The following is a 20,128-nucleotide window of genomic DNA, read 5'->3' as shown; positions in this document are numbered from 1 at the left end:
GCAAAGCCCTTTATCCTTAAGTGCCTGAGTGCATTAATATGCTTGGTGAGTAAAACGGACCTGTCTTTGGTCTTACGCTTTTCAGGAGATAGAGCAGCAGTCTACAAAGGACCAGGCAAGTGGGTACCAATTAATCTTCCCTGTTTCTCTTCCCACCTGGAAGCCTCCTGGAAAGAATCCAGACACAGCCGCTGTGATCCCAGTGGTTTGGAATTCAAACCCATTTCCAGTTTGCTAAAGCTGGTTGCCATTTGTATCATTCAGAGACGTGCCTGAAAACAGAGTCCACCCCAGATGGCTCAGATGAAAAGACCTTAAAGGGACTACTTAGCTAGGTGTGATCAGGGTTATGAGAACAAAGAGTGACAAGGACAAAAGCAAGGGCCAGAACAGCGGGACAGGGGAACATACAGGAGGTATTTGCACTGAGATCTCTACAGCCAGAGATGAGAGTCTCTGTTTCCCATCTGTCATCTCCAACCTAATAGGATGCCAGACAGCAAGGGACCTTGGGTGATGCAGTCTGAAGGATCAGCCTCCAGGGGCAGGGAGGAGGTAGAGAATGCATGGGATGCCAGGTGGCAAACAGCCCACTGTTCCTACTGTACTAGATACTGGCAGGGTAAGAATAGAATTCAGGTGTTTCAACTCCCAGGCCAGTACTCCCTCTGCTGTTCGGGCCTCCTTCAAGTCTCCTTTTCTAAAACCTCATTTAACACATCTATTGGCACCTGCTACTTACTATAGTTAATACTAGTTACTATGCCTTTAAAAACACACAAAGAAAATTAGGAGACATCATATCTTTCCTCCTCAAAACTAGACACATGCACAAAAGTCAAAAATTACCTATTTGAAGAGAAATAGCCCCAAGACTCTTGTATTTCTACCTAATGGGTAATCTTCCAACTAGATAACTAATTAATTTCAAAATCTTGTTAATAACTCTGGACAAATTAAAACAAATACAAAGATCTGAATGGATGTTTTAGAAACCTGGGGATGCACTTAGCAGGAAGGATAGGGAACTCTCCCAGGTCCTCTTCTGCATATTAATTTCAATCCTTTTGTGAGTTCCACCTTCCAGCCCCGACTACATGTAAACACATTCATACTTCCATGCATCGGTGCTGAAGACAGCACCTGGGGCACATTTGTAATTTCAATTGTTTCCTGAGTATTGAGGAAAGAACTGAACCAAAACCAGCTCCCAACCCATTTATACAAGAGAAAGAGAGTCTGCAAATGTGGAAATCATATTTCTCCCTAGGACCTATCTCTTTCAGGGGGTCATTATTTGCCAGTTCTTTCTTTGTCCCTGGGAATTTTCCAGGCAAACCTCCCGCCCTCAGTTTGCTGTCTTTTGCTTTTTTGTCCTTTTTCACTTCAAGTAAATAAACAATGGAGAGGGAGGAGCAAATATTCTGCCATGGGAATGCAGTGCCATTAGAAAATAAGGCCCGGTGTGGTGGCTCACACCTGTAATCCCAGCACTTCGGGAGGCCAAGACAGGTGGATCACCTAAGGTCAGGAGCTCAAGACTAGCCTGGCCAACATGGAGAAGCCCACGTCTCTACTAAAAACGCAAAAATTAGCTGGGTGTCATGGCACATGCCTGTAATCCCAGTACTCAGGAGGATGAGGCAGGAGAATCACTTGAACCCAGGAGGTGGAGGTTGCAGTGAGCCAATATCATACCACTGCACTCCAGTCTGGGTGACAGAGTGAGACGTCATCAAAAAAAAAGAAAGAAGAAGGAAGGAAGGAAGGAAAGAAGGAAGGAAGGAAGGAAGGGGAGAGAGAGAGAGAAAGAAAGAAAAGAGAAAGAAAGAGAAGGAAGGAAGGAAGGAAGAAAGAAAGAAAGAGAAAGAAAGAAAGGAGAAAGAAAGAAAGAAAAGAAAGAAAGAAAGAAAGAAAGAAAGAAAGAAAGAAAGAAAGAAAGAAAGAAAGAAAGAAAGAAAGAAAGAAAGACGGAAAGAAAGTCTTAGGAGCCACATTTTTAATTCCTGAATTAATTGCAACTTTTTTTTTATGCCACCTACTTGAGAAAAAAAAAACGAGGTTGTAAAAACAGTTTTAAGAACCAACATGAACCGAAAAGTAAAGGATAAAGAAGAAACATTAGCAGTAAATTCTGAATGAGAGGAATAAGAGCAATTAAACATAAAACTTACTTCTGAGCTGCCCACCAACCTAGAAAAAGAAAACTGGTTGCAGAATTTTTTTGTGTGTGCAATTTTAGGAAAGAGTTCATCAGGAGGAAGAAATTTTTGCCCAGTGCTTGGTTCTGAAGGAAATTTGCCAAGGATTCTTTGTTTGAAGACATTGAATAATGCCTCAATAGCAGTTTTAAAAAGAAAAAAAAAAAAAAAGCGTTTTTTGAAGATAGATGTCATGAGCGATGCCAGGTTAAAAATAACGAGGTCCACACATGCTTGTGTCTTTCCACAATGTCAGGCTTTTGTTGATGCGAATTCAGTCACAAAAGCCAGGAGTTACATGGAACTCCCAAGGAGGCAATTCTCTTTAGTACCTCCTGTTCTCTTGGTAGTCAGAGCCGCAGGCACACAGGCTTGAGCCACTCCACAAGCCAGTCAATATGGTAAATCATACATAATAGTATGCTTAATCGATATACACGTTACAGATTAAACATTCCACAATGAACAAAGTAGCATTGAACCTCAAGAGGAGAAAGAGATAGGAGAAAGGGTTAAGGAACCAGTCCAGCGGAAGCAGGTCGGTTTTGCAAGGAAGAGTGTTTGAGGTGGCAGAAGCAGATGCTAAGTTCATATGGTGAGTGACTGCAAGACAGTGTCAGTTAAGGCAGCTGCATTTTGAGCTGCTGAAAGCCTGACATTTTAAAGTCACAGAGTCCTCTGGTGAGAACTGACCGTGGACGAGTGTGCTTGTTTGTGTCTTTATCTGATTGGATGCAGTCTTTATCTTTTTATTTATTAAACAAAACATCTTACCCTTGTTGGCAGAGTGCCCTGTGAAACATAAAATGGAGTCTTATTCTAAGATGGAGTTAGTTATGTCAAGGGTACTCTATACAATAGGGCGTTTTTTAATCTCTACCATTGGTGAAATTTAAATATGGAGTGTTAAAACCTAGTTTCCTCAAATTCTCTGGAAATGATTGCCACTCATTTCTCTCCATGGATTGGCCTTTTCCATAAACGATTAGTCATGTGGCTATAAATACTAGGTTTAGCAAACAACTTCAGTTGCACTAAATTCAGAGGTTCAATATAACTGGTTTTTTGTTAATTCAAAATACACCTAGGCTGCATGGCTTTATCTCGCAGAAGGCTCTAGCATGAAATCCATTATGCCCAGAAACAATAGCTTGTTCTGCAGGACTGAGGTTCAGAAATAATCAGGGACTTTTGTACAAGGGCAGTTGCAGGGCATCTGGCAATTTAATACTCCTGTTATCAGTGAGTTCATCTCCCATTTTTCTTGGCTCTAAACCCAACTACTGGTATTTAAATCTCCAGTTTTTCTTCTCTCCCACTCTGGGTGAAGTCGCCCCCATTATGCTTTCCACATATGTAATTTTTGTTGTTTGTAAGCCATTCTCATTTTCATGCCAAGATGTGGAATCATTTTTCTTCTGATTTTTTTAAATGTAGGCATTATAAAGCCTCATATCTAAATAGTTATATCCTTGCCAGAAGCCAGATAAGCACTTTAGGGATTATTTATTTATCATAACATATGGCTCAGATCTGAAAAGACTGGTTCTGGGGAGCTGTAGTTACCACTTTATATAACACTCATGGTTTCCAACAGCTTAGGGCTGAAAAAACTCTTTTGAGATGTACGCATGTACACAAAATAATTATAAAGATTTTTTAAAGAGAAGACACATGTTACTTTAGTGAGTTCTAAATTTGCTCTTAAAATACACAGTCAATAAATGAGGCAGCCCTTTTCCGCTCTGTTGAAGATCTGAAAATCTTTGGAGATCTAAAGATTAGCTTACCAAATCTCACTAAAAGTAGTAGATTTGTAACATAAAAACCAACTTGACATTTTTAAGAGAGGGCGATGTGAATGGAATTTATTTATTAGAAATCAAAGTTTAACCCAGCTGGTGTCATTGCTGAAAATTAAAAAAAAAAAAAAAAATTAAAGGCAAGAATAAAATGGTTGGAACAAGTACCGTGGGATGATTGTCTTGACAAATTACCCTTTCTTTCTTTTTTCCAGTGCTAATTAATGCAGGCAATGGGGCAACCTCCCTGTAAAATACGTCCTCGGGGGAGGAATTGCACCCCGGGAAAGTGGTCAGGAGGTAGCCCAGTGGATTCTAGGGTTTCAGAAAAAGAGTCCAAATTCACTCAAAAGTGATATTGTTGGTTTAGGGGACTCTGGGGTTGGGCCAGAACATCTGTGACCAATCTGGATCCTCACCAGATCCAGGATACTCAGTCTTGTCTGATCTGGATCTTTTCTCCCAGAACTTGACTACATCCATGCCAAGCTTATGGAACTGGGGAAGGAAAGTCACGTTTGCTCGAGATTTTTCTGCATGTCAACAGGCTGACTTTGTATTGGATTATCCCAGCTGGGTTTGAACATAGATATTGATCACATATTCTAAATGTTAGATTTGAATATTTCCAGCTCCTATACCAGAAGTGATTACAGCTATTCCCTAAAAAAATACTGCCCTAGACACCAGATGGGCTTAGATTGTTAAGATGTTTGTGCACTGTAACGAACTTAAAGGTTACTCTGCAGACTTCTGCTTTACTACCTTATCAGGGCAGAACAGACCTGGAGACAGGTTGAGAGAATTGAATGTGGAGGTCTAAGGAGAGAAGACAAGGCAGGAATTGAGAACACAAGATTCAGAGACAAACTACCTGCTCTATTAGGTTGGTGCAAAAGTTACTGTGGCTTTTGCCATTACTTTTTAATTAATTTTAATGGAAAAAACAGCAATAGCTTTTGCACCAATTTAATATCATATGCATGGATCCAGCCCTGATGCCTTTCCACAATCCTTAAAGGATAATGATGCCTTCATTCCTTTACTAGGATTACACAGACACTTGTATGTCTACTCTCTTCTCAAAGATTTCCAGGAATGAGGAAGCTATAACCATTTCCTCTTTTCGAGATTGTGTAGAGTTCAGTTTCAGAACTTATAGCAGATTCCTTAAAAAGTCAAAAAGACTTGAACAATTGAGGCTTTTATTTAAATCCTTTCTTTACTGGCCATTCCCATCACCACGATGACATAAGCAAGTTCTGGTTTTCCTAAAAGAGAAACAGATTTTCTTTTTCTTACCCCTCAGCTTTGTTGGTTTTATTTAGTTGAGTAGGCAAACCCTAATATGCACTGAAAGATAAAACTATCCAACAGGTATACTCCGGGCTGGGCACAGTGGCTCATGTCTGTAACAGCATTTTTGAAGGCCAAAGCTATAATCCCAACACTTTGGGTGGCCAAGAATTGCTTGAGGCCAGGAGTTGGAGACCAGCCTGGGGCAACATTGAGAGACTCTGTCTCTACAAAAAAATAAAAAATGAAAAAATTAGCCAGGCATGGTGGCACAAACCTATAGTCCTAGCTACTCAGGAGGCTGAGGTGAGAGGATCACTGGATCCTGAATGATCAAAGCTGCAGTGATGCTACTGCACTTCAGCTTGGGCAACAGAGAGACAGAAAGAGCCTGTCTCAAAAAAAAAAAAAGAAAAAGAAAAACAGGATACTCAGGGCAGGTATCAATCCTCCATGCTTTCTACTCCACGCCATTCTCCCTTCCTTTCCCCTGCGAGCAGCCACCCACCGTGGTCATCAAACTCACCAATTTCTGCTTGATCCTTCCTGTGTTTGTGCACAAATGAGCAGATACAAGTGTATCCTTCTTTCTTACACAGAAGTTACCTTGCCTAAGATGCGAGAGCAGTTTGTTTTCCTCACTTAGCAGTATGTCAAGAGGAATTTTCTTTCTTTTCTTTTTTTTTTTTTTTTGAGATGGAGTTTTACTCTTGTTGTCCAGGCTGGAGTGCAATGGTGCAATCTTGGCTCACCGCAATCTCCATCTCCAGGGTTCAAGCAATAGTCCTGCTTTAGCCTCCCGAGTAGCTGGGATTACAGGCATGTGCCACCACACCCAGCTTATTTTGTATTTTTAGCAGAAATGGGTTTCTCCATTTTGATCAGGCTGGTCTCGAACTCCCAACCTCAGGTAATCCGTCTGCCTCAGCCTGCCAAAGTGCTGGTATTACAGGTGTGAGCCACGGCACCTAGCTGGAACTTTCTTAAAGAGAAGAAGTGACTTGATTTCTCCCTCAAGTCAGAGAATTGACAGGTTTCATCACCTTTTACCCAGGTGTTAAAATATCATTTGCACTGCTTGGAGAGCATTAATTCATCAACATTTTAATGATCCCTTATTTTTGGTCCTTGTTTATTGGTCTCAGGACAACTCATTTAATTTCCATTGGGAGATACAGACTGTTTTTCTTCCCAGGTGGAAATCCTGAGGCTTGCTCTAAAATGCAGTTAGCATTCACAGCAGAGCCCTGAGTTGATAAAATTCACCTTTAGGCCCTTACTAGTCCCTGGAGTGACTCTGCCAGTCTTTGTGCTTGCAACTCAACACTTCTTTGACAAGCTCTGTATTGGTCCCTTGCAGCAAACCCAACTTGGTGGCTATGGCCGGTTCTCCAAGGAAAAGGCTTCAAGATGATCTTCCAGAGATAGTGTTTAAGGAAGAGCAAGGTTGTGCTACTCTGTGCCTTGGCTTTTCTGTGGCTCCAGTGTGGTCACTTCTTTCCATGACTTTAGAGAGCAGCAATGTAAGCAACAAGGACTCCACTCATTGAAATCGTTCATGGAACTTGGAGTCAGCTCTTGAACAATAAAAGCCTGATGCTGTTAGTCTTGGCTGAGTACAACATGAGTCATGTGCTGCTTCGAGTACCCATCTGAACATGGGTAGAAGGAAGGGGCTCCCTGGATGACAGCCAGTGGAACAATTCCATGTGGAGATAGGGTTGGGGGAATGAGGTGGGGTGGGGGCTGCAATCCTAGCCCAGGAAGCAGACGAGGGTGCAGATCAGCATGCCTTCCCAGCCAGTGCCGACTGTGCCCTGCAGCCGGGGTTGGCAGCCGACTCCCAACTATGAGTCACACATTTGATCGCAGCCTTCATCCTGCAGACAGGCCTCGCTGGAGCCAGCTGCTGGGCCCTGCCTTATTACCCAGCAACCCTTTGTTTTAGCTCTGAAAAGGCAACAGTTCATTGGAGAAAGAGTCAAAATGAAGAAAACCAAGGGCAACGTGAAATGGCAATGGCAGCCATTTATTCTTTTGGTAGGATAATCATTTCTTTTTTTTTTTCTTCAGAGATAGAGCCTTGCTCCACTGCCCAGATGGAGTGCAATGATATGATCATAGCTCACTGCAGCCTCGACTTCCTGGGCTCAAGTGATCCTCCGACTTCAGCCTCCCAAGTAGCTGGGGCTACAGGTTCATGCCACCATACCAGACTAATTTTTTGTAGAGCTGGGGGGGGTCTCACTATGTTGCCCAGGCTGGTCTTGAACTCCTGGTTTCAAGTCATCCTCCCACCTCCATCTCCCAAAGTGCTGGGATTGGAGGTGTGAGCATCCAGCCCAAGACAACCATTTCTAAATAACACCCGTCACAGGTGCTCCCATAAACTGGCTTTTCACTGGGGCACAGGCTTCTGGTAGCAGTTTGATGGAGGGTTGGAATCATGACCTTCAGTAGGACAGGCCCAGTGAGGTCTGGAGTGTTTCCTTTGTGGTAACTCTAAGGTTATCTGGAAGGGAAAGAAATAATGCAGGAGACAGTGAATATTCCTGCAGTGATGTTAAGAGCATAATACAAGCCCTGATAATCGCCACAGCTTGGCTCTGCGTGGTATCTGTGTTTCTGTAAATGGACACTACTCAGTTTAGCAAACAGAGACTGGCATTACATCCGGGTCCTCTGTCTCATTTTCATTCACAGATTCTTGTGGTCTGAGCACTGAGAAAAGAATTCATTAATGCCACTGACCTCTCATTCAAAGACTCCCTGGGTTTCTTGAACAGAAGATTTTAGTTTGGTGTCTGATGACAATGTTGGAAAACTGTGAATGACAGAATAAGAGTGTCTTTGTTAACCTGACTTCTCTGCTCCAAGATTTAAACTCTTGTTATTTGAAATATTATTTTACCTTCTTAAAACATTCCTCTGATATATGGAGAAATCTAGACAGATAATCTCTATTTTAAGAGAAATTAAGATGTAGAAAAGTGAATTGATAAGTGAAGTGTAAATTCAGGACTGGAGTCTAGGCTGTATGCCTTCCATTCTCTACTAAGTACAGTGTACCTCCATGTGTATACCCCAGTGTTTACTGGGTACCCATCAGCATCTTGCCTGTCCTTCAATTTTTTTTTTTTTTTTTTGAGATGGAGTCTCACTCTGCCGCCCAGGCTGGAGTGCAGTGTCATGATCTCGACTTGCTGCAACCTCCACCTCCCGGCTTCAAGCAATTCTCCTGCTTCAGCCTCCCAAGTAGCTGGAATTATAGGTGCCCACCACCAAGGCCGGTTAATTTTGTATTTTTAGTAGAGATGGGTTTTTGCCATGTTGGCCAGGCTAGTCTCGAACTCCTGACCTTAGGTGATCCACCCACCTTGACCTCCCAAAGTGCTGAGATTACAGGCATGACTCATCACACCCAGCCAGTCTTTCAATGTTTGACTCAAGCCACACCTAACTCAAGAATATAGAGAGTAGAAGGATGGTTACCAGTGGCTGGGAAGGGTCGCAGGGGGCTTAATGTAGCGGGGAGGTGAAGATGGTTAAAGGGGACAAAAAAACAAAAGTCAGAAAGAATAAAATCTACTATTTGATAGTACAACAGGTGACTATAGTCAATAATAACTTAATTGTACATTTTTAAATAGGGAGTGTCACTGGATTGTTTGTAACTTTAAGGATAAATGCTTGAGGGGATGGACACCTCATTTTCCATGATGTGCTTATGCTTATTTCACATTGCACATAAAATTTATCTCATGTACTCCATAAATATATACACTTACTATGTAGTCCCCAAAATTAAAAATAATAAAAAAGAATAACTAATAAAAAATTTTTAAAAACTCCTCCCCTGCTTATGAAAGCTAGTGTCCCTTTCTCCCCTGCAATCATCCACTACTGCATCCCTCCGAACCTGGGAGGCAGGCAGATTTTTTAAGATCTGAACATAAGTATATTCTTTCTCACTGAGTAGACTGTAGGGCGATTGAGAGCAGTAACAATGTCCCACACCGCTTGCTTCCTTATTCCCTAGTCCTCTGCATTGTATGCAGTAGGTGCTTAATAAGTGTGTAGAGGACATTTATGATGATGGCTGTTTTTACGTTAATGACTGTGTCAACCACTTAAGAAGAATGATGTTCCACAAATGATACAGAGCTTTACAGTTGGCAAAACACTTTCATGTTCCTTATCGCCCGACAACCCTCTAAAGTCATACAGCATCCTCACCTGTACAGCATGACAGGGAGGCTCTGAGAGACAAAGCATCTTGCCAGAGAGTCCTTATGACTGGCTAGTGACAGGACTCAGATTGCAACCAAGGTCTTCTGTATTCAAACCCAATGTTCTGTCTACCCCAGCTCAGCTTCGCCTCTGTTTCTGATGAATGGTGCCCTGGTCATCACCCCAGGATCCACACAGCCTCTGTCTTTTGCACTAAAGCTGGTATTTAGTTTTCCTATATTGAGTGGCTTCCACTGCAAGAGTGACTATGTAGCGAGTGCTCTATTGGTGACATTAAAACTTAGGTTCACGGAGACATTTTCTATTTTCTTGGGCATGTCATCCAAACACTATCTACCTCTCTGCATTATGTAGCAATGAGGTGCGTCACAGATGCACACAAACTTTGTTAAAACCATTTTCATTTGCAATACCTTAAAGGCAGTCCCAGGGTGATGAAGCCCTTCCAGTATCCTGGAGGGAGAATATGGATGATCTGCTCCATCCCAGCCTGGACTATGCCAAGCTGCCCCACTGCTTAGAGGCCTTGTGGGGCTAGTCAGGTGGGCATGTGGGGGATTCCGAGGTGCTTACCCAGTTTAGCCCCTGCCAGGCCCTGCCGCAGGCTCTGCTCCTGCCCACCTGCCGCACCCCCAATCCTCCCAGGCAGCAAACCTGCAGGAAGGTGGCTGTGCCTCCACAGTCACCTTCCCAAGTGACCCCCACCTCAGGCTTGTCAGTTTGGTGTCCAATTTCTAGCAGGACATGTGGACAAAAGGCATAGTACCGTTCCACTGCCAGACTGCTATAAAACATCACATTCCATTTTCTACACCAAACTACCAGGACAGAAAGGGAGCGAGTCCTCAAACCTCCCAAGCTGCTTATTTTTCCATCTGTATTAAAAGATTTTTCTCCTTAAAACTGAGGGTGGGCCGAGTGTGGTGGTTCACACCTGTAATCCCAGCACTTTGGGAGGCCAAGGTGGACAGATCACCTGAGTCAGGAGTTCGAGACCAGCCTGGCCAACATGGCGAAAACTCATCTCTACTAAAAATACAAAAATTAGCCAGGCATGGTGGCACGTGCCTGTAGCCCCAGCTACTCAAGAGACTGAGGCAGGGCAATTGCTTGAACCCAGAAGGCAGAGGTTGCAGTGAGCTGAGATTGCACCATTGCACACTAGCCTGGGCAACAGAGCTAGACTCCATCTCAAAAAAAACAAAAACTGAGGCTGAGTGTTAATGAAACGCCAGCCTGGTGAGCCACCTCAGGTTTATGCTGAGGCTGTCCCTACACTACTAGGAACTGAACCTCTTACAGGGGTCTCAGGTTAGCAAGATTTGGTGCTGAAAGCCATTGATGTGGTCAGGCTTTGTGTCCCCCCTGCCAAATCTCATCATGACTTGTAATATCCAGGTGTTGAGGGAGAGACCTGGTGGGAGGAGATTGGATCATGGGGTCGATTTCCCCCATACTGTTCTCATGATAGTGAGTGAATGCTCATGAGATCTGACCGTTTTATAAGCATCGGGCATTTCCCCTGCTTACACTTCTCTCTCCTGCCGCCATGTGAAGAAGGTCCTTACTTCCCCTTCGCCTTCTGCCATGATTGTAAGTTTCCTGAGGCTTCCCCAGCCATGTGGAACTGGGAGTCAATTAAACCTCTTTCCACTATCACTTATCCAGTTTCAAGAAGTATCTTTACAGCAGTGTGAAAATGAGCTAACACGGGTATGCTAGACACACACAGATAACTTAAAAGTTTGTGAGTGATTCTTAGGGAATAGTGACACAAGTCCATGAGCAAAATATTCCATGTGTGTAATACATGGAATCCCCCACATGCCCACCTGACTAGCCCCACAATCTGGGTTTCCCCACATTTGGATTGGCTTTAAAAGACACACTTCTATTTCTTGGCCACGGATCATGGATGCCTTCTTTTTGAGATGTTTCCTAATGTTATGTTTTTATAGCAGGAATTCGGTTTTCCAAAATAATTCCTGAAAACTTATGGAACCTACTCGAGTATTCCTGACAGCTACAGTTGGCAGGGCCCAGACCTTGACCCAGTTTCTTTCTTAATTCTGGTCGGAAGGGTCTATCAGAATGAACTATACCCTGGGCTGATTATTTCATCAGCTCCAATAAAGGCATGTCTGAGTTCTGCCAGGAAGAATCTGGTTTCTGAAGCAACTTTCCTGTTAAAGTGCCAGGGTAATCGCTTCTGCCCAGACTCATGAAGCTTGCATTGCAGGAAGTAGAAACATGATAGCACAGCATCTTGGCAGAGAAGCTTTTCCCTGTCTCCTCAGCCTCCAAACAAATAGCTCTCTGGGGGAGTGATGTCTACATCAAAAGCTACTTGTCGTTCAGTGGGGCTCCCAGATGGAGAACTGTTTATTTTGGCTGTAACTGACAATATTTTCTATGTCCAGAGCTGGGGGCTGCCTGCAGTGGACTCTTTCTGGCAGCAACAGGGCAGATTTGTGGTTGCCATGCCTTTTCCATGGCTCCCATTATCCAGAAAGATCAGAGGGAGTTAAGACAAGAAATCCAACCATCTCTCCAAGGGCCATCGACAAGAACGAAAAATCTCTGAGAACGGGCTGAGGCTACTGGGTATGGCAAAAGGCCATAGAACCTCTTATTAGGCCTCTGGCTAAGTTGGTAATATCTAGTTCCGGGTAAAATCTAGGATCTTGAGGTCGGCTAAAATTCGATGTTTTAAAAGTAGCACATAAGAGGTAGAAATATGTAAGTCTTACTATTTGACTTGTTCTCATATCCATAATCCTCCTCAGGAAATTAGTCTGCATTCAAAAGTAAGTGAAACATGACAAGCCAGAATCCTGGAGTGAGAAGTCATGCTTTCTCTTTGTTAATTACTGAGCTATAATGTGATCACTGTTTAATGTCCCCAACTATAAACAATGTCCTCAGTCACTGCTTTTTTCATTGATAGAAATTTGTAACCTTGTGCAGCTATTAAGAGCTATGATAACCTCAGAAAGATTTCCCAAATCACTTTTTACAGCCAGGTAAAACTCTCAGTCTCAGTTTGTGTACCACCCGTCCAGTCTCCTTAAAAAGGAACAGGGTAGCCTGTTAGTCCATTCATCAGTTGATGGACATCTGGGTTGTCCACTCTTTGGTTGTCATGAATAAAATTGCTTTGAACATTCACATACTAGTGTTTGTATGAACATCTATTTTCGGCCAGGCATGGTGGCTATACCTGTAATTCCAGCACTTTGGGAGGCCAAGATGGGCAGATTGCTTAAGGCTAGGAGTTTGAGACCCGCTTGCCCAAAATGGTGACACCCCATCCCTACAAAAAATACAAAAATTAGCTGGGCATGGTGGTAGGTGCCTATAGTCCCAGCTACTCAGGAGGCTGAGGCACAAGAATCGCTTGAACCCGGGAGGCAGAGTTTGCAGTGAGCCGAGATCACACCACTGTGCTCCAGCCTAGGTGACAGAGTGAAACTCTGTCTCAAAAACACAACAAAAAAAAATCTATTTTCATCTCTTTTTGGTATATATCTAGGAGAGGAATTACTGGGGCATGCCTTACGTTTTTAAAGTATTTTCACCTTGTAATCCAGACGGCAAGTTCTGCTGTCCACATTTAAAAGATGAGGAAACTGAAGTTCAAGGGGTTGATTTACCTGTATAAGGGGCGATGGTCTAGTCCTGTCTTTTGACTTTTAGTTCATTAGACTGGTAGATGGAATAATTGAAATAGAATAAGTTAGTTGGTCTTTCCAAGATCACCCAAAAGATTTAGATTAATGAAGAAAAAAAATGATCTCGGATTTACAATACTCTTTCTCCCAGTCCTAGAGTATAAGTGGAAGCCTCATAGAGTTCTTTGGCTTTTAGACTTAAGTCAGAAAATGAAGTGTTTCATAGCTTTCAATTTCTAATCAATGTTTGAAGTGTACAAGACAGTCTGAAGGGGAGCCACTTTTAAAGATAATCACAAAAAAGAAAAAACAAGAACAAGACAAGGTCTCTTTATTCCTTTTGCTGTTTTGCTAATTAAACTGCATGATTCCCTCTGCTTTCTGGCAGGCATTACAAAGATGTATTGACGGTTGCCTTATCTTTAGTAAAACATTAGCTTTAAGCATTTCTTTAGGATTTATTTATGAGATTTCTATTGTACCTTTCTGCTTAAAAGCTTAAGGTGCTTGTCATATAATCTTTAGGATGTTATTTTTATCATAAACTTTTCTAAGCATCTTAATGCTGATGGGAACATCAACAGGAATGGTTCCAGTGTAACTAAAAAGAAAAGGCAACAAAAAAAGTATTAGTGACTTAAATATGTGCTATAATGGAAATATGATCTAATTGCAAGGAGAGTACACAGGAAGAAAAGGCAAATTTTGGCTCATGAGGTGGATAAGAAGAGGAACTGGAAAGGTCACAGAGGGAATTGTATTGAAGGTGAATTTTGTTGTCTGTTGGTGTTGTTGTTTTTGAGACAAGGTCTGGCTCTATCGTCCAGGCTGGAATGCAGTGACACAATCTCTGCTCACTGTAACCTCCACCTCCTGGGCTCAAGCCATCCTCACACCTCAGCCTCCCTCATGAGTAACTGGGACTACAGGCACTCACCATTATGCCTGGCTAATTTTTTTTTCTTTTTTTGTAGAGACAGAGTTTTGTCATATGGCCCAAGCTGGTCTCAAACTTGTGAGCTCAAGCAATCCACCCACCTTAGCCTCCCAGAGTGCTGAGATTATAGCCATGAGCTACCGCACCCAGCCCTGAAGGTGAATTTTGAAGGATAATTCGAAGTCTACAAGATGGACAAGATTGGGAGGGACTTTTTATTTTTAACAGCTATTTTGAGGTATCATTGATTTCCATAATAAACAGCATATGTGTAAGTGTAAATAAACTTGATAAATAAAAAGTTGATAAGTTTGGACATACATTACACACCCATAAAATCTTTGCCATAATCAAGATGATGAACATTTTCTTCTTCTTCTTCCCTTCTTCTTCCTCTTCCTCTTCCTCCTCCTCCTCCTCCTCTTCGTCGTCGTCTTCTTCTTCTTCTTCTTCTTCTTCTTCTTCTCTTCTTCTTCTTCTTCTTCTTCTTCTTCTTCTTCCTCTTCCTCTTCCTCTTCCTCTCCTCCTCCTCCTCCTCCTCCGTCGTCGTCATGGAGTCTCACTCTTGACGCCCAGACTGGAGTGCAGTGGCGTGATCTCAGCTCACTGCAACCTCCACCTCCCCACCTCCGAATTCAATCGATTCTCCTGCCTCAGCCTCCCAAGTAGCTGGGATTGCAGGTGCCCACCACCACACCTGCCTAATTTTCATCATCCACAAAGGTTTCCTGTGGTTCTCTGTAATCCTCCCTCCTGCCTTGCTGCCAACCCGTCCTCAGAAACCCACTGATATGTTTCCTTTCCCTATACATTAATTTGTATTTCCCTAGAATTTGACATAATTAGAATCATATAATATATATCCTTTCTGTCTGACTTCTCTCATTTGGCATTAAACATTTGGAAACTGATCTGTGTCGTCATGTATATCTGAAGTTTATTCCCTTTTATTGTTGAATGGTATTCCACTATATGGATATACCATAGTTTACTGTATTCATCATTTCTTGGTGGATATTTGAATGCTGTCAGTTTGGGGCTACTATAAATAAAACCACTAGCGACACTTCCATACAAGTCTCTGTATAGGCATGCCTTGTTTTATTGCATTCTGCTTTATTGCTCTTCACATATTTAAGATTTGTGGCAACTTTGCATTGAGCAAGTCTGTTGATGCCATTCTTCCAACAGCACCTGCTACCCTCATGCCTTGGTGTCACATTTTGGTAGTTCTCGCAATATTTCAAACTTTTTCATTATTATGTCTGCATTGAGGTCACAATAAAAATGTAGAGACAAATCTCTAAATTTAAAGTTTCATTGGGGAAGAAAAATATTACAGTTTAGGGCATACACACAGACTAGGTGATCTCCAGGATGTCCACAAAACAAAGAGAAGGTTAGAAGTTTTATTAAAAAGAAGAAATGCTGCATATTGCTTTTTCACAAAGTTTATTGGTGCTGGTATGTGTTTGGGGAGATTGCAAACTCTGATTTGTGAGCATTGGCAGTGGGTGAAATTAGTCCTAGAGTTGCAGCAAGTTATCGCCAAAGGTATAGATAATACTGGTTTCAGGTTACCACAAACAGTTACAGCAGTCAGGCTTGCAGAGAATTGCATTCTTGGAACAATCTTTTGTAACCTGAGTGCCTTTTCCTCCCTGGTTTCTGGGCTCTGTTTTAGTTGGGTATGACAAGAATGATCCAATTCTTATGATCAACTTTCACATCTGTTACACTGATCTGTAATCACCGTGATCTTTGATGCTTTCAGTTGTAATCGTTTTGCAGCATAACAAATCATGCTCATATTATATTATTAATGGATAAATGCTGCGTGTGTTCTGACAGCTCCACTGACCAGCTGTTCCCCCATCTCTCTCCCTCTCCTCAGGCCTCCCTATTCTCAAAGATGCAACAATATTAAAATTAAGCCAATTAATAATCCTACAATGACCTCTAAGTGTTCAAGTGAAAGGAACAGTCACGTCTCTCACTTTAAATCAGAAGCTAGAAATGATGAAGCTTAGTTTCATAAAAAGAACTTTCAAGCCTTTTTATTTAAGAAATACATTTAATAAAGCTATACTGCCATAGGTAGAAGAAGGTATGCTGAAAGCCAAGATAGGCCAAAACTGTGCCTCTTGCACCAAACATCCAAGCTGTGAATGCAAAGAAAATGTTCCTGAAGAAAATTAAAAGTGCTATTCCTGTGAACACACAAATGATAAGAAGTGAAACAACCCTATTGCTGAGATGGAGAAAGTTTAGTGGTCTGGATGGAAGATCTAACTGGCCACAACATTTCCTTAAGCAAAAGCCTGATTCAAAGGAAGGCCCTCCCTCTCTTCAGTTCTATGGAGGCTGAAACAGATGAGCAATCTGCAGAAGAAAAGTTGAAAGCAGAGGCTGGTTCATAAGGTTTAAGGAACTAAAACATCTCCATAACATACAAGTCCAAAATGAAAGCAGCAAGGGCTGATATAGAAGCTACAACAAGTTATCCAGAAGATCTAGCTAAGATCATTGACGAAGGTGGCTTCACTAACAACAGATTTTTAATGTAGATGAAACAACCTTCTCTTGGAAGAAGATGCCATCTAGGACTTTTATAGCTAGAGAGAAAAAGCTGATGCCTGGCTTTAAAGCTTCAAAGGACAGGGTGGCTCTCTTGTTAGGGGCTAATGCAGCTGGAGTCTTCAAGTTGAAACCAATGCTTATTTACCATTGCAAAAATCCTAGGATCCTGAGAAATTATGCTAAATCTTCTCTGCCTGTGCCCTGCAAATGGAACAGCAAAGCCTGGTAACAACACATCTGTTTACAGCATGGTGTATTGAATATTTTAAGCTCATTGTTGATATCTACTGCTCAGAAAAAGATTCCTTTCAAAATATTACTGTTCATTGACAATGCACCTGGTTACCCAAGAGCTCTGATGGAGATATCCAAGGAGATAAATGTTGTTTTCATGCCTTCTAACCCAACATCCGTCTGCAGCCCATGGATCAAGAAGTAATTTTGACTTTAAAGTTTTATTATTTAAGAAATACATTTCATAAGACTGTAACTGCCATGGATAGTGATTCCTCTGATGGATCTAGGCAAAGTCAGTTGAAAACCTTATGAAAAGGATTTACCATTCTAGATGCCATTAAGAACATTCTTATTCATGGGAACAGGTCAAAATATCAACATTAACAGGGGTTTTTGAAGAAGTTGATTCCAACCCTCATAGATGACTTTGAGGGGCTTAAGTCTACAGTGGGGAAGTAGCTGCAGAGGTGGTAGAAGCAATAAGAGAACCAGAATTAGAAATGAGCCTGAAGATGTGACTGAATTGCTGCAATCTCAAAATAAAACTTGAACAGATGAAAAGTTGCTTCTTACGGATGAGCAAAGAAAGTGGTTTCTTGAGGTGGAATCTACTGCTAGTGAAGACGCTGTGAACATTGTTGAAATGTCAACAAAATATTTCAAATATTACATAAACTTGGTTGATAAAGCAGGGGCAGGATTTGAGAGAGTTGACTGCCATTTTGAAAGTGCTACTGTAGACAAAATGCCACACAACATTCTTACAGGCTACAGATAAATCTTTCACGAAAAGAAGAGTCAATCAATGGTGCAAACTGCGGTGTTGTCTTATTTAAAGAAATTGCCATAGCCACCCTCACTTTCAGCAACCACCATCCTGATCAGTCAGCAGCCATCAACATCAAAGCAAGACCCCCCCACCAGAAAAAGATTACAACTCCCTGAAGACTCAGATGATCGTTAGCACTTTTTAGCATTAAAATATTTTAAAATTAAGGTGTGTATTTTTTTCAGACATAATGCTACTACACCCTTAAGAGAGTACAGCATAGCGTGAACATAACTTTTATATGCACTGGGAAACCAAAAAAACTTCTGACTTGCTTTATTGAGGTATTTGCTTTATTGAAGTGGTCTGGAACTGAACTCACAATATCTCGGTGGTATCTCTGTGTAGACATGCTTTCTTTTCTCTTGGGTAAACACATAGGAGTAGAATGACTGGGTCATAAAGTAGGTGTTAGCTTAACTTTTTAGAACCTGCCACATAGTTTTCCGAAGTGGTTGTGCCATTATATATACTTGCTTGCTGCCTATGAGAGTTCCAGTTCTTCTATGTGACTCGGCATGACCAGTCTTTATCATTTTAATTTTACACATTTGTGTGTGTGTTTGTGTGGGGTTGGGGGAAGGATTTCTTGTGATTCTTTTGGGAGAGAGTCACTGAGGTGATAGGAACATTTTAAATATTTTGTTTCATGTCGTAAATTGTTTTTTTACAAAATTCTGCTTTCTGTTTACTTTCCCACCAAATATTTCATCTTATTGGCCTTCGCATCTAAAATCCCCTTCATTTCCCTCTAAATTCCTATACTGCAAGGCCCCGTGTACCAACCTTCAGTTGGGGTAGCACGTGTAGAGAAGAAAGGCTTTGGGGGGTTTCTTGATATTATGGTTGGCCTCCACTGTGGTCCCCAGCTCTTCCTCGAATCTTTTCAGGGGTAAAGATTTCAAAGCATAAGGTAGGATGCAGTTGATGAGGTAGAGATCAAGGAAACGCAGACTGTGGTGGGAATGGGAAGGTATTGTTATGAGCCTCCAAGGCTGATTTCCAGACTATGAACTGGTTTTTTGCCCAAGAGTAGGATTTAATTGGAGTTCCTAAAAGCCTGATTAAAACTGCAGCTTTTATTTTTTGTCTCTCGAGCACCACTTCAGTATTTGTAATCATGAATACACTTTTTAAAAATAATTGCTCCATCTATAATATCTTTTTGGAAAAATTCAGCCCAGGGGTTACATTAGAAGGTCATCTTTCATGTCATTTCCAGTTTTATGATTCTCCTAAGGCTATGTTCCCTTAAAAAAAAAAAAAATCAATGACTACTGCATCTGTCTCTTTAGCAGTGAAGGTTTCTGCCCTTGTACAGATGTTAGAGAACTTTATCATGGCTGTAGCCCCATCATCTTACCTGAGCACTGAGCTTGGGGATCCAAAGATTTATTTTTCCTGTCAAGTTTTAGCCCATTAGCATTCTTCATATGAGCAGTTTGGCAGAATGTGGAGGTTTATCTGCTTGGACAACTGGCTCAGCCCAACCTCTAAAGGACTGGATGGGATGATTCTTTTCAAGCCCCAGCCAGACCCAGCCAAGGGCCTGCACCAAGGCTGATCCCTTCCCAGCCTGGCTAGCTCACAATGGGGTCTAGGCAGGCGGAGTCTGACATGCCTCCTTGTTTCCATGGTTACAGGGTGGCATCTGAGTTGGCTTCTTCTATGCTTTGTAGGCGATGTGAGGGCCTTGACTTGGGGAAATATGGGAAGATACAGGACGAACTATTAATGCCTGGATGCAACTGTTCTTTTAACTTACGATTCAAGTTATTTATTTATTTATTTATTTATTTATTTATTTTTAGAAATGTTGGTCTCCCTCTATCACCCAGGCTGGAATGCAGTGGTTCGATCATGGCTCACTGCAGCCTGAGACCCCCGTGCTCACGTGATCCTCCCACCTCAGCCTCCTGAGTAGCTGGGACTACAGGCACCTGCTGCTACACCTGGCTAATTTTTAAAATTTTTTGTAGGGATGGGGTCTCACTGTGTTGCCTGGACTGGTCTTGAACTTCTGGCTTCAAGAGATCCTATGGCCAAATAGATGAATTTGTAAGATCTTCAATAGTCACCACTAGTAATCAAGATTCCTGAAGAGTCTCTGTCATGTTCTCCTTACCACCATCCTTCTGAAATATCTATGGGGTTATCTTAGTCTATTTAGTATTGCTATGAAGGAAGGCCTAAGGCTGCGTAATTTATAGAGAAAAATTGTTTATTTGGCTCACAGTGCTGGTGTCTGAAAAAGTCCATGTCTGGGCACCTGCATCGGTCAGGGTCTCAGACTGCTTCCACTCCTGGTGGAAGTTGGAGGGGAG

General features: G+C 42.0%; 1 long non-coding RNA gene across 1 annotated transcript; it reads right to left on the bottom strand.

Moving 5' to 3' along the window:
• Positions 1 to 7,371: 7,371 nt before the first annotated feature.
• LOC117062881 lies at positions 7,372 to 19,382 on the bottom strand. The gene is made up of 3 exons (XR_004428609.1): positions 19,168 to 19,382; positions 8,051 to 8,123; positions 7,372 to 7,811 (listed from the first exon to the last, which is right to left on the bottom strand). It is a non-coding gene; the product is annotated as an uncharacterized LOC117062881 (long non-coding RNA).
• Between the last annotated feature and the right edge of the window lie 746 nt (positions 19,383 to 20,128).

This window comes from Trachypithecus francoisi, unplaced genomic scaffold (genome assembly GCF_009764315.1).
Source record: "Trachypithecus francoisi isolate TF-2019V2 unplaced genomic scaffold, Tfra_2.0 Contig01554, whole genome shotgun sequence".
NCBI classification, from domain to species: Eukaryota; Metazoa; Chordata; class Mammalia; order Primates; family Cercopithecidae; genus Trachypithecus; species Trachypithecus francoisi.
The sequence above is the reverse complement of the archived record's forward strand: the minus strand, read 5'-3'. Positions and strand labels throughout refer to the sequence as shown.